The following is a 14,150-nucleotide window of genomic DNA, read 5'->3' as shown; positions in this document are numbered from 1 at the left end:
TCTTAAGACTTCAAACCAGGAGTATTACACAGAAAAGGAAAACAATAAATTGAACTTCATAAAAATTAAAAACATTTGCTCTGTTAACAAGATAAAAAGACAAAACTACACACTGGGAAAAAATATTTTCAAATTACACATCTGACAAAGAACTACTATCTAGAATATATAGAGCACTGTGGATTGAATGCTTTTGTTTTCAGCATTTAATGATAAAGCCCTAAGGCCCAATGTGATGGTATTTGGAAGGATCTTTGAGAGACAATGAGAGTTTGATGAGGTCATGCGATGGAACTCTCATGATGAGATTAGTGTTTTGTGTTTTTATAGAAAGAGAGACTCTTCCACCTCTCTCTATCTCTTTCCTCTCCACTGTGAGGACACAGTGAGAAGGTGGCCATAAGCAAACCAGGAAGAGAACCCTGATTGGGAACAGAATGGCCAGTACCTTAATCTTGGACTTCCTAGCCTCAAGAATTATGAGAAATAAATGGTATTTTGTTAGAGCAGCATGAGTTGATGAAGACAATGCGTAAAACAAAGTAGAAGCACCAAACAATTTGATGATGGGTCAAAGACATTTACAAATGGCAAATAAGCATTTGAAAAGATTTACGATATCACTAGTCATTAAAAACAAAATACTAATATGTACATTGTTTTTAATTGTGACAGCACCAAACCTTAGCAAGGATGTGGAACAACTGGACTGTGGATACATTGCTGTTAGAATGTAAAAGAAGCCCCTATGCAAAATAGTTTGGTACTTTCTTAAATAAATAAATAAATAAATAAATAAATAAATATGAAACTACCATACAGTTCAGTAATTAGATTTCTAAGTATTTATCTTAGAGAAATAAAAATTTATTTTCACATAAAAACTATTAAAGAATATAAGGCAAAAATATTACACTCAAAATATCCATAAAATTATACAAAAATGGAAAATAAGTCTATTTTTAAAAGAAAGAACTTTATGGAGCACATTTAAAAATATTATCAGAGCCTATAATAGAGAAACTGTGTACTATTTCTCCATGGATTTCTTATAAGAATGAAAAGTCAATACCATTAAGAGGTTTAATGTTTCTAAATAAAGTATAAATCAGAGTAATCAAATAAAATACCAATCAGAATTCAAAAACTTGACAATATGATTTTAAAATTCACATGAAAGATTACAAATCAATAATGTTTACCTGATGATGCATTAAATTTTAAAGATTTATAATAATTAATGCAATATTGTATTGATAAAGGCAGAGACTAATAATCCCATGAAATAGAACAGAAGCCCAGGAACTATGGAAATTTGATATATCACACAGATAGCATAAAGAAAAATAGGAAAAGGATGGACTAGTCATATTATTGTCCTTAGTTATTTAGTTACACATATTGGAAAAAGTAGTAAATCAGATATAGATCTCAAAATATAAATATGCACACACAGCATTTTCAGTAGGAGTGACACCTAAATATAAGAAGGAAACTTAAAACCTTTAGAAGAAAATGTACAATGATTTCATTTATAATTTGAGTAGTGAAAGTGTTTTTAAACAATAATAAAAATAATTTGATTTGGTATTTGCCCAAATCAAATGTTTTGAGGCACTCTGAATGGTGTTCAGATCTTATCCCAGCTATATATCACAATTTTAAAAATTCTCAAAGGAAAAGTATTTCGTTTCAGGCAATTACCAGAAGTCATCTGTTATATTATTATGTACACAGGTTAACAGGTAAATGAACAGAAAAACAAACAAACAAAAAATGTGGATATGTTTATATAGATTCAATTATTGTATTGTATTCAGTTCTCTTTTTGATATGTTCTTAGAGCAAGGTCTTGAGGTCAGGGTAAAAATGAAGGGAAGGTAGAAAAGTGGGTCCTGTGAAGATTTAAGCTGAAGTCAGCCAGTCAATTTGATTTTCCCAGTAACAGTGGAAAATATGTATTATTAACTTCAAACTTTGCATTCCTCTCCAACAGAATGTTGAGGAAATCTCTTAAACTCTATGCCTCTTATTCCCTGAGTATTAGACCAAAAGAGCTTAGCTTAGAGGCAAAAGTGATGAGCCAAGAGTCAAAATGCCCATCTTCTAGTTGTGACCGTGTTCCTTACTTTTTCCTATGATAATGGGAAAGTCATTTATTTTTTTGGAACTTTAGTTTCCTCTCTATAAGGTGAAAAAGCTTGAGTTAGGTCACTGTTTTCTATCAACCAAGACCCAACATTTTCATTTTGCTTCAAATATATGGTAAAATTTTTTTATCATAAAATGAAAATAATAAAAATGTAGTTTACCTATGCATATATTTTAAACAACCAAAATAACACTAACGATAGTGTATAAGAGAGATGAAAATAAATATTTATAATAAAAATAGTATGTATGTTAAATTTGACTGCAGTACAAAACACCCTAGAGGAAGTATAAAATGAATCTCCAAGATAATTTCAAGTCTAAAATCTTACAATAACTGTGCATTCAAAACCTGTTTATGTTTGCTATTGCCACAATTGTTTTTTTTAATGTGTGTGTGCATGTTTCTAGTTAATTTCGCTAACAAAAAAGATTAAGAATTTATTTTAAATATTTGAGTGTATTCTTTCTGTATGTTAATTAATATTACTATTTTTTTCTATTCATTTGTTGATATGTGCTTAGATAGTCCAAACTAAAAAGCAAAGGAAAACATCTTTAAGACTATGACCATGCTGAAAATATCTTACTCCACAGAGTGAAAGCTTTGTAGGACTATAGAACCTCACAACCATAACTTGATCACTTAAGAAAGCTATGCTATTCTAGACCACGCATACATCTTACTCTCTAAAACACATTCAGAAGTGGAGATCTAACTAATCCATGGGCTTTCAAGAGACAACAAACCAACCTGAATGCCAGGAATCTGAGAATTCTTTTAAAATAACATTTTTATGTCATTTAAAACCCCTTTGGCAAAGAATGCTCCCTCAGTACTTTTGGAAATGTGTCCAGGTAGAATGCTAATTACCACAGCTAAGCTGCCTTTAGGAATCGAAAATGACAGGCTATATCTGAATGTTTCCTTCTCCACACAAAAACATTTTTTTCCCTTTATATCCAGCAACAAAGATTTGTATAATAAATGATTCTGTGAGGTACAGTAGTTCTTGAGCATTCAATTAGTCCTTACCGTGCATAGAACACATAACGTAACTAGAGGTCCTTCCAGTGAGCAGTGCTGCTTGCTAGTGCTGAATCAAATTTATACCTCTCTAGACTCACAATGAAATTACTTGTTCACCTGACTGTTTTATTCGACTAATGATTTCACAATATCACATTCGATTGAATAATTATGTAAGGAGAGATGCTGAATGCCCATCTTTTCTAGATTAGAATAATTTATAAATGCAGTTTTTCTATTCCATTAAGCAGCACCACCTCTTAATGAGACAAGCACAACAAGGTAGAGACAATGATGTGTAACAAATAAGAGATAGAAAGCAATTTGAGTAGGCAAAAGTGTTAGTGGAATCTGTTAGGAAAAGTGGGGGTTTTTTTGTTTTGTTTTGTTTTTTTTTGTAACTTTTAGAAGCTGTTTATTTTTCGTCAACCTTATTTCCATTTTGTTTAAGAGTTTGTGGAAGAACAGCTTAAGGCCACTCGGTGGTTGTTCCTACCCATTCAGTGGCCTGAGCAGTGGGGGTTTCAGAGCCGTCTTCAGGGGCAGGCGCAGGGCTCCAGTCTTCAGGAGGAAACCGCTGCACCTGCACACCTCAGACCAGCCCACCACCTCAGGATGAGCAGCAGTGAACTCAGGAGCTGGAGCAGTCCATTCGCCCTGAAATTTCTTTTTATCACAGCCTTTTCAGCAGCAGCCTGCTCTTTCCTTTCAACCTCTTCAGGATCACTGTAGAAGTAGAGATCTGGAATGACCTCCCCCGGGGGTATTGATGGGAGATGGTGCCACGCTTGTGCAGATCTTCCCAGGCCGGCATCCTCATTAGACCCACTGGGTGAGCTCCCTTATTGTTGTAAGGGATGGCGACATCTGCATAGCACAGAGGCAGTGGTGCTCTGTGATGATAAATAAAAACTGCATTTCCTGTTTTTCCACGCTACCCAGAGAGGAGCCCTTACAGCGTTGTTCTCTGTTCCCACGTTGTTCTCTGTTGCCCTTCTATTACACAGGGCAGTGGTAGGCAGGTTAACACAATACTGGGAAAGGCGGGTGGCCAGCCCTGGGATCAGTAACCACCAGAAGTCTTAGCTCTTGGAAGGTTGCCTGGATCTAGTTAGTGAAAGTCCCAAGAGTGAACCGGCCAGCAATGGGAGTGGCTCCAGTGGCAGCAGCAAACTTCAGCACAGTTCACTGGCCAATGTGCCTAAATGATGTGACACTGACATCAGCTGGGTTTTCAATGGCAACGATGGCACGAACCTGCCAGCAAAAGCTTCTCCCAGGTTCTCTTCAAATTTATGATGTGGATGCCATCACTTTTCCTTTTGTGGATGTACTGTTCCATTTGGAAGTCAAGGTTGGTGCCACCTACGTGGGTTCCTGTTGCAAGGAATTTGAGGACATCCTCCTCCATTGGCAGGACACCCAGGGCCCCCGACGTTGTGAGGTTTCTGCTGACGTTACGTGGGAACAGAGAACAACGCTGTAAGGGCCCCTCTCTGGGTAGCGTGGAAAAGCAGGAAAAGCAGTTTTTATTTATCATCGCAGAGCAACATATTTGGCACACATGCACACACACACACGTGTTTATATTTAACAATAAGTGGAAGACTGGAGAATTGACATAATTCTCATTTTGCCTGAATAATTAGTAGGGGCCAAGTCCAAAAATTTTAGATCAGAATTTGTTTTCCACCTGAAATAGCCTAAGCCCTTTTCTCAGAGTGTGGATAATATGTGTGCTTACTTCTCTCTTAAGAATTTTAGGAAAAAGTTATTTTGTCTGCCTTTTTTTTCCCCCTTATGTCCATTCCCTCAGCATGTTCTCCTGTTTTTTCCATGCTGCCCCTCTTTAAAACGCAGTTTAAATCTGACAGTCTGGTGCTATTTATGAAGGCCCCATTGGGATGACAGATGGCAAAACTATTCATCTTTCCTGTGGGTGCCTGGCCATGGGCCATAGTTATTCATTTCTCGTTTTTAGTTCAACTGTGAAATGAGAATTGGTTATAACATGTTACTTCGGAAATAGCAGAACCTCACTTTAAAATGGCCTTAATACAAGTATATCTGTATAATTAATTAGAAAAAAATAAAAATAGTTTACATTGTTTAACAAAATATTTACATTTAAAACATTTTTTATTCAAAAAAATCTTGTATTATTTGTTTTAAAATATTTTATTTTTAGTTTTATGTATATATTTGAGACTTTACGTAGGAAGCCATTCCAGAACCATACAAATCATACATTTAAATCAAATAACCCGATACCTATTGGGTCTTTGCTAGAGCTTCATTTCATGAGACAGTTACAAGATAAGGATCATGTCCTTAATTAGGTGAATACCATTTAATTGCACGTAGAGATATACTACAGTTTAAAAAAACACAATCAGTAGTGTTATAGACTAGTGGTGTACTACCTGTGTCTCCTGTGTGTCTCCAGTGCTACTGTAGGAATCAAGGTAGGGACATTGATGACAGCTAGCTTTCTCTAATCCCACTTCATCCAAAACAGCTGTATTTTTATCTGATTTATGTATAAAACAAGGCCTAATCATGGGAGATGAAAAACAGTTTTGAGTTAATTCCAGGAATTATTATTAAAACTTCATATTCCAGTCACTTTGCTATTATCTGTATTTCCTGGAGGAAGGCACAAAATAAGTCACAGCAATTAAAATTTTGTACTGAAAAAAGAAAACAAGTCCACTGGAGCAGTCTGCGGAAGATAATTTTGGAAAAGGTTCTTCACAATCACTTTGAAATTCTTCCACAAAGACCCATATCGACTATATATAACTAACACCCAGTTTCTTCTTTACAATTAGCAGAGTATGGAATTATTAAGTGATTAAGAATTCTTCCTGCTGTGACCATTTTCACCCACATATGTATATTTTAGAGTATGTATTGGGATACTTTCATTATTTAAATGTTATAATTTCTGATATTTAGAATTTATGCAGTAGCTTAATGAATATCTGCAGGATTCATTTCCAAAACATGAAATTCGTGAAATGTTAAAGTATGTCTCATTCATTTTAGAAAATGAGCCACTCCAGTGTTGAAATTGTACACTCATATCAGAAATGTCACAAAGGGGGCCATTTTCCTGTAATACATCATTTTTCTGTTTAGATTGAAAGTGATAAAGAGGGCAAGGCAAAATAATAGATGATATGCCTCATTCTTAATGCTTTTTTACTCTAAAAAAACCCCACAGCCATCTGTTATCTGCATGTCAGGTTGTTACAAGTGAGTGATATTTTTCTTTCCTATTTGAAAAGAAATGTATGGAAATACTGAGCAAAGTTAATTTTAAAGAATATGGTGATATTAATAAAGCACCTATGTAAACATTAAATTCTCATTAACTTTTGCATTTATGGGCTTGGATTAGGTTTTTAGCTATATTGCATAAATTCCAGAACAAACCTTACTGCTCAAAGTAAGGTGGAAACTTAGACTGTGTCTATGCGGGCAAGATGAGATAAAAATTTTATCAACTTTTTAAATAATTCCAGAACATCAAATATATTCTGCTAGAAAGTTAAATATTTAAGGTTAACATAGTTGTTATCTTTTCTGTTTTTAGCTATATATTTGCCTCATTTCTGTTTCTTGTGTTTGTATGTTTATAATCTTAATCACTCTAAAAATTGATATAAAATCACAAATATATATTGAAAAACGGAATACATGTATAATTAGATAAAAAGAAAGGTTCCTTTCTATTTCAAGTTAGATCCGAGCTATTCCAAAAGGATTAATTTGACAGATTAATTCAGAGATTCAGGGATATTTATTTTTTTCCCAATGTCGCTAGGGTCTGAATGTGTAGTATTTTATTATATTATCTTACTAGAGAAGAGGAACTGGTTCAAATTAACTGAATATAAACTCTTTTGGTTACACATAGTTCAGTCATTTTCCAACCACTGGTTAGGTAGCAATCCACGCTGATTTATATGTAAGCAGAATAGGTGGCCACTTTGTAAACTATTATAGAATCTCTAACAAGCACTTATATACACAGATTTACTTAGTGATGCCAGAAAATTTTATAATGGGGATAATTTTTTTGTACCTAAATTTGAGTTAATGTTATAAAATGTAAGAATAGGAAACTAATGATTCATGTTAGGTGAAATATATTATATATAAAGATAATATAATACTACTAATGTTGCTATGGTTACATTCAGAAAAAGTAGTAAATGACTGTTAAATTAGATCATATCTGAGCTCAAATTTTATAGAGGGAAAGGAGCCTTGGGACTCATTAGAACTCTGAAGAGGAGAAAAGAGAGAAAGGATAGACATATAGGGGGAAAGAGACACAGAATAAGAGTGTAGATGAGGTACTAATAGATTTTGCTTACTCTGGTCATAGATGTGAGTTTCTTAAGAGAAATAGAAAACAAAAATGTATGCTGGAACATTTTTTTTCTGTAAAATCTCATTTATTAATCCGTTTAGTCCTGTATAATATAATTTTCATCAGCATTGTGTGATTTGAGAGGCAATCAAAGAATTTCCTGTCAAGTGTATTCCACTATCTCATCAAGTAAATGTCCCAGCTCTACAGGATAATGTTTCCACTGTGATAGACATTTTAGCAAATTGGATATTTAATGCAATTGCAATTGTTTCTATAGAGAGTAAAATAAAATGGAGGTAATAACAGTATTAAGCCATTACCAGGATAAGTTGAATGTCTAACAGGCAATAAGAGGGCACGTGGTCTTATGAGGAGAGATGAAGCACAGAAAGATGGGAAAGAACTTCCAAAAAATAGCCACTCTCTTCTGAATTTGCCTTATCGAAGACATCTCAAATAGCATTCTCAATGTACCCAAGGCTGAACTTTACCACTGAACCATAATATTTTGACATATAAAAGAGCAGGTACAAAGTCCACAGTTCCAAAGTCGAATGTATACTTTCTCTTTTATTTATTATTTTTATCACACATGTGATGATGAATCTGATTTCTGTCTGATTGGGCTTCAGTGAGGATTTCTTATATAGATATTAGCCTGGTGCATGTCAATATGTTTGCAAGTGCTAGTTACTCCTACATAATTTAGAAAATTCCGTCTACCATTTTCTATTTATTGCTTTTTACCAAAGACAGAGGAAAAAAATATCCATTAAGCTATGTTTTCTAACTGAAATTGATGGCATTCTGTAACAAGAGGGCACAAAACTGAGCAGTAAAAGGCACTTGGATGATCTCAATTTGGTGGTATAAATAGCATAATTTTAAGAGTCAGAAAGAATAAGCTTTACTTTCTAGTTCTACCACTTCCTCTGTGATTTGGGGTAAATAATTTGTTTCCTGAGTTTTAGGATCATCCATCATCTATAAACTGAGGAAAGCAATTACTATTTTATAGAGATATTAATTTAATAAAAGTTAATTATGGTTCTAAACATTTATGATGCTAACATGAAGCTCTTTCTTTTGTTCATTTAGGGAATTGAGAAATTGGAGATATAGATCTTTTTAAAACACAATGTTTGCTTTCCAGCAACTCATTTAATCCTTTTGGGCTAAATTCTCTGCTATTACTAAAAACACTGATGATTACAATAGTGCTTATTCTTCTTACATCATGGTATTAAGGTTGGATTAATGAGATAGTGGGTGCATATGAGTTTTGAAGAGCACATTGTTCTACCCATATGGAAAGTGATTGATTAAATTTTATTTTTCACTGAGCTTTGGCTCAAACTTAATCACAAAATCTACTGACTTCATAAAAATCATTGTATTCTCACCTTAAAAAAATTGAATATTTCTTAAAAGATGCATGCTGACGTATTTAGGTTTGAAATGTAATGTCTGCAATTTATTTTTATTTTTTCAGATTTATTGAAACGTAATTGATAAATAATATTGTGTGAGTCTAAGATAGGTATACAACATGATTTAATACACATGTATATTTTGAAATGATTACTACATTAAGGTTAGTCAACAAGTTCATCACCTCACATAGTTGCTTTTTTTTTTAATTTTTGCAGCGAGAACATTTAAGATCTACTCTGTTAGCAAATTTCAAGTATATAACAGAATGTAATTAACTATATTCACCATGTTGTGTGTTAGATCCCCAAAAATGATTAATGTTATAACTGTAGGTTTGTTCTCTTTGACCAACATCTCTCCATTTCCCCCACACCTGAATTCCTGGTAACCACCAATATACTCTTTGTTTCTAAGAATTCAACTTTTTTTGATTCCACACGAGAACATGAAGTATTTGGGGTGAGGTGGGGGGAGGGGGTCATGTCTTAAATGACAAGATATCCTTCTTTTTAAAGGCTAAATAATATACCATTGTGTGTGTATCACATTTTCTTCACATAAATTTATCTGCTGACAAACAATTAGGTCATATCCATGTCTGGGCTGTTGGGAATAATAGTGCAATAAACTTTGAGGTGCAGCTGTCTCCTTGATTTCCTGATTTCATTTCTTTTGGATGTGGAATTGCTAGATCACATGGTAGTTCTACTTAAAATTTTTTAGAAATCTTCAAATGTTTCCATAATGTCTAAACCAGTCTATATTCCTAACAGAGCATAAGGGTTCTCATTTTTCCACATTCTCACCAGCATTTTTTTATCTCATCTTTGTGATAACAGCTACTTTAAGAGGTGAGGTGCTGTTGATTTGCATTTTCCTGATGTTTAATAATGTTGAGCATATTTTTATGAGTCATTTGAGTGCCTTTTTAAAAAAAAAAGTCTATTTATATTCTTTCATTTTTAAATTGGATTAGTTTTTTTTGTTATTGGTTTTGTTTGTTTGTTTGTTTGTTTGTTTTGCTATTGAGTTGTATGTGTTCCTTATATATTTGATTAATAACCCTTATCAAATATATGGCTTGCAAATCTTTTCTTCCATTTTGTAGTTTGCCTTTTCATTTTGTTGATTGTTTCTTCTGCTGTGCAGAAGCATTTTAGTTTTCTGTAGTCTCATTTGTTTATTTTTGCTTTTGTTATGCTTTTGGTGTCATCTCCAAAAAATCACTGCCAAGACCAACAATGTCTTGGACTTTTTTCGGTGGCAATAGAACTTTTTCTCTCTGTTTCCTTCTAGATGTATATTGTTACAGGTTTTACAGTTAAGTCTTTAATCAATGAATTTATACATTGCTTTGGATAGTATGGACATCTTAACAAAATGTTAATTTTCCTAATTCATGAACATGACATATCTTTCCATTTATTCTTGTGTTCTTCAATCTATTCCAACAATATCATATAGTTTTCAGTATACAGATTTTTTACTTCCTTAGTTAAATTTATTCCTAAGTATTTTGTTAATGCTATTGTAAATGGGATTATTTTCTTTATGTCTTTTTCAGATAATTCATTGTTAGTGTATAAAAACACTACTTATTTTTACACATTTATTTTTTATCCTGCAACTTTATTGAAATCACTCATTAGTTCTAACAGTATTTTAGTGAAGTCTTTAGGATTTTCTATATGTAAGATTATGACATCTACAAACAGAGACAATTTACTTCTTCCTTTTCCATTTAGATGTCTATTTCGTTTTCTTGCCAAATTGCTGTGGCTGGACTTCTAGTAAAATGTTAAAAAGAGATGGTGAGACTGGGCACCTTATCATGTTCATGATCTTAGAGAAAAATCTTTCATCTTTTTACCAGTGAGTATGATCTGTGATTGAGTAGAGTTGTTGCCTTGTCTCTCTTCCTAGGTGAGGTCACAGACTGATCATGGAGCAGGGCAGTAGGTTATGCTTTGAGGGTGCTGTTCAAGATCCCTGGTCAGGCAGGACTGGAATTTATGCTCAGCAATCGGTAATGGCAGCTGGCCTGGCGAGTGTCTGAGTGAGGCTGTGAGGTGGGCTTCATAGCTGCCCAATGGGCTCCACGGTTGTCCAGTGTTGGGCTGGGCTCCCTGGTCAGGCAGGACTAGAAGTTATGCTCACTATTGGGCAGGAAAGTGGCTTGGCTTCCTGTCAGAAAAGGGTTATAAAATGAGCTTCACTGTTTCCAAGGGTCTCTGGTCAAGCTTATTGGCTAGGTGGGGCTGGAGGCTCTGTTCAAAAGTTGGGTGGGACCACTGACTTGCTTGCTTATTTAGAAAGAGTCATAGAATGGGCTTCATAGCTGAGATAGCACACTTGTGCAGGACCCAAACTGGGCAGAACTACCAACTGAGCTTCCTGGCCAGATGGGGCCACCGGCTTAGCTCTGCTGATTGGTAGAGCTGCTGTGGATTTCTGCAGGAATGAACTATGAGCCCCACTTCCCTTTTCTGTCACTTTCTGATTCCCTTAGTGATCCTCATGAGTCAATACTTAATTGGGCCTCACAGGAAGTGTCCTGTAATGCTGCAGAAGCTGAATGTCCACTTTGAGCTCTCTTATTTCTACTGGAGAAACCTAAGCTCAGGGATGCACTCAGTATGGTGCCATGCCAGCCTGAGGAAGGTCAAGGTAAACTGCTTCTCTTACTTTTCTATTGTTTTTTTTTTCTTTTTTTCTGTTTCTGTGGCCCAAGGAGGTGCTTTAGATTCAACACCCAGGTTCTGAGATCTCCACAAAGGCTTTTTTCTATATATAGTTGTTAGTCTGTTCCTCTTTCTCTAAGAGGGACCAAAGTCAAGAACCACTTATTGTGCCATCTTGCTGACATTACTCCAGTGAGACTCTGCAACTTACTTTTACAAGTTCAGCAAAAACAGACCTGTATGTATGAATGTATCTATTTATCTATCTATCTATCATCTATCTATCTATCTATCTATCTATCTATCTATCTATCTATCTATCTATCATCTATCTATCTATACTATCATCTATTATCTATCTATCTGTCCATCCATTCATTATCTATCAAGAAATGAAGTCAATATGTCCAAATATTGGTGAATTGGGTAGATAGTGTATGAATGTTCATTTTGCTACTTTTTCAACTTTGGTATATGTTAGAATTTTTTTCAAAATAAAAGTGTTGAGGAACATGAATAAAAGTCATTTGTCTTTATTTAGTTGATAATTAGAATATTTTGGATGACTAGCTACATACTCCATCATTTTTGGACTTAATATATATGTGACATGGAGGAAAACCTCTATATTCATTATCTTATTTGACTCTCATGGTCCTGACAAATAGGCATTATCATCACTTCCGAATGCAAAAATTGAGGTTTAGAGAGGTAAGTGACTTGTCTCATAAGTAAATAAAGCTATGTTCTATTGAGAGAGAAGCATCTTAGCAAGGAGATAGTTTATATCAAACATCTTTGAAATTTATGAAAATAATTACTAAAGTTTTTTTTTTTTTAATTTTAGACTCTGTATTACACCTCATCAAATATTATTGCATGAAATATAAGTCTATGTAACAGATCAGATGAAAACATATAAAATACATTTACTAGATTTTTGTTTTTGGTCATCCCTTCTTGTCCATGTTGCTCTCTTTAACAAGTATCCTCATGTGGGGTGTTCTTAGGGGATTTGGAAGACGGGGTAGTTAAACTGAATCATAGCTGAGTTCTTTATACATTTTCTATCTTATTACCTATTGGTAATGAACCACATCTCACTTCCTTACTTCAGACATCTCAGCCTTCTTCTACATCCTTAGTATAAGTAAAGCAGGATGTAATTAGGGCTGGAGAATAGATATAAACTCCAAAGCACGAGTAAACAAAAACATTTTTAACATTTTCTCTCTCTTTCTCTCTCTCTCAATATATACACACACACATACAACAATACACAATGTGAAAGAAAGAGAGTTTCCAGTCTGGGTTGGAAAGCATTTTTTTCTATGAAATTTTCTTTTCAAGTATAAAAGACTAAAAATATGCTTTCAGAAATGAAGGTTTACTTTTAAATATATCTATTTATTATACTCTGAAAGATTTATACAATAATCCTGCTTGACTCAGGATTCCTTCTTTCTTCTGTCCTTTATTTAATCTATCTTTCCATTTATTTTTTATAAAAAAAAATGAGAAGGAAATGAATAATCAAGTATTCTTGTCTCTAAGAATTATAACAAATTTTGAATGTAAACCTTTAAAAAGGTTTTTTATGTTGTTTTTAGGGATAAAGTGATGGATCACATGAAATATCAAATAATAACATAAGTAGCTGAACCCAAAACAGGCTAAGATACAATAGAAATGAAACTTAAGTACACTAGATTTCAGCTGTCATGTACCTTATGTCTGTAGTTAGAAGTTATCAAGTGATAGTTTACATTGAATATCCTCACATAAAGAAGCCACATGTGATGAGCTAAACATCTCAGACTCTTAAAGATAGTATATTACACCTATACTGTTCATTAAATAAAGCACTTTGGCCAGAGGCTGGGCTTTTATATGTATTCAGATACTGTATTTGAGCTGATAACAGTCACTTGCCCACGTAGAATAGTCCACAGGTCAAAATGTCTTCTTTTTTTACTGAATCCTGAAGTGAAAGAAGCAAGTCTACAAAGAATTACTCTTTCCACAATGAACCTCTGAATAACGAATTACTCATAATCATGAAGATGATACACTTACAATGATTGTAGTGATGATGATGGAGCTCATGAAGATATTAGACTTCTATTGATCTTTTACCCTATTCAAGCTACTATACTATACACAGTCTCATTTAATTCTTACAAAAATAGTAGGATAATAAGTATTATTGTCTCTAGTTGAGAAGGAGGAAACTGAAGCTCTGGCAGTGAGATAACTCTCAGCAGCTAATAAATGTCAAAGATAAGATACACATTTCTATCTGTTTGCTTTTATAAGTTGTAATCTTTTCATTATAGTACACTCAAGAAACTGTCTATAGCTGGCAGTATGCACAATTAAATTTAATTATCTTTTTTTTTTTTCCTTAAAAAAAAAAAAGTGATGAGTGGAAGAGAGATAAGTATTTATCACTGCCTGGTCCTATCTGAGC

At 33.9% G+C, this 14,150-nt stretch overlaps 1 pseudogene; it reads right to left on the bottom strand.

Moving 5' to 3' along the window:
- Window positions 1–3,650: 3,650 nt before the first annotated feature.
- On the bottom strand, window positions 3,651–4,721 carry LOC107196021 (annotated as a pseudogene).
- Between the last annotated feature and the right edge of the window lie 9,429 nt (window positions 4,722–14,150).

The sequence above is a fragment of the Pteropus alecto genome, unplaced genomic scaffold, assembly GCF_000325575.1.
Source record: "Pteropus alecto unplaced genomic scaffold, ASM32557v1 scaffold467, whole genome shotgun sequence".
Lineage (NCBI taxonomy): Eukaryota > Metazoa > Chordata > Mammalia > Chiroptera > Pteropodidae > Pteropus > Pteropus alecto.
Note: the sequence above shows the minus strand (reverse complement) of the source record. Positions and strands in the feature narration are given on the sequence as shown.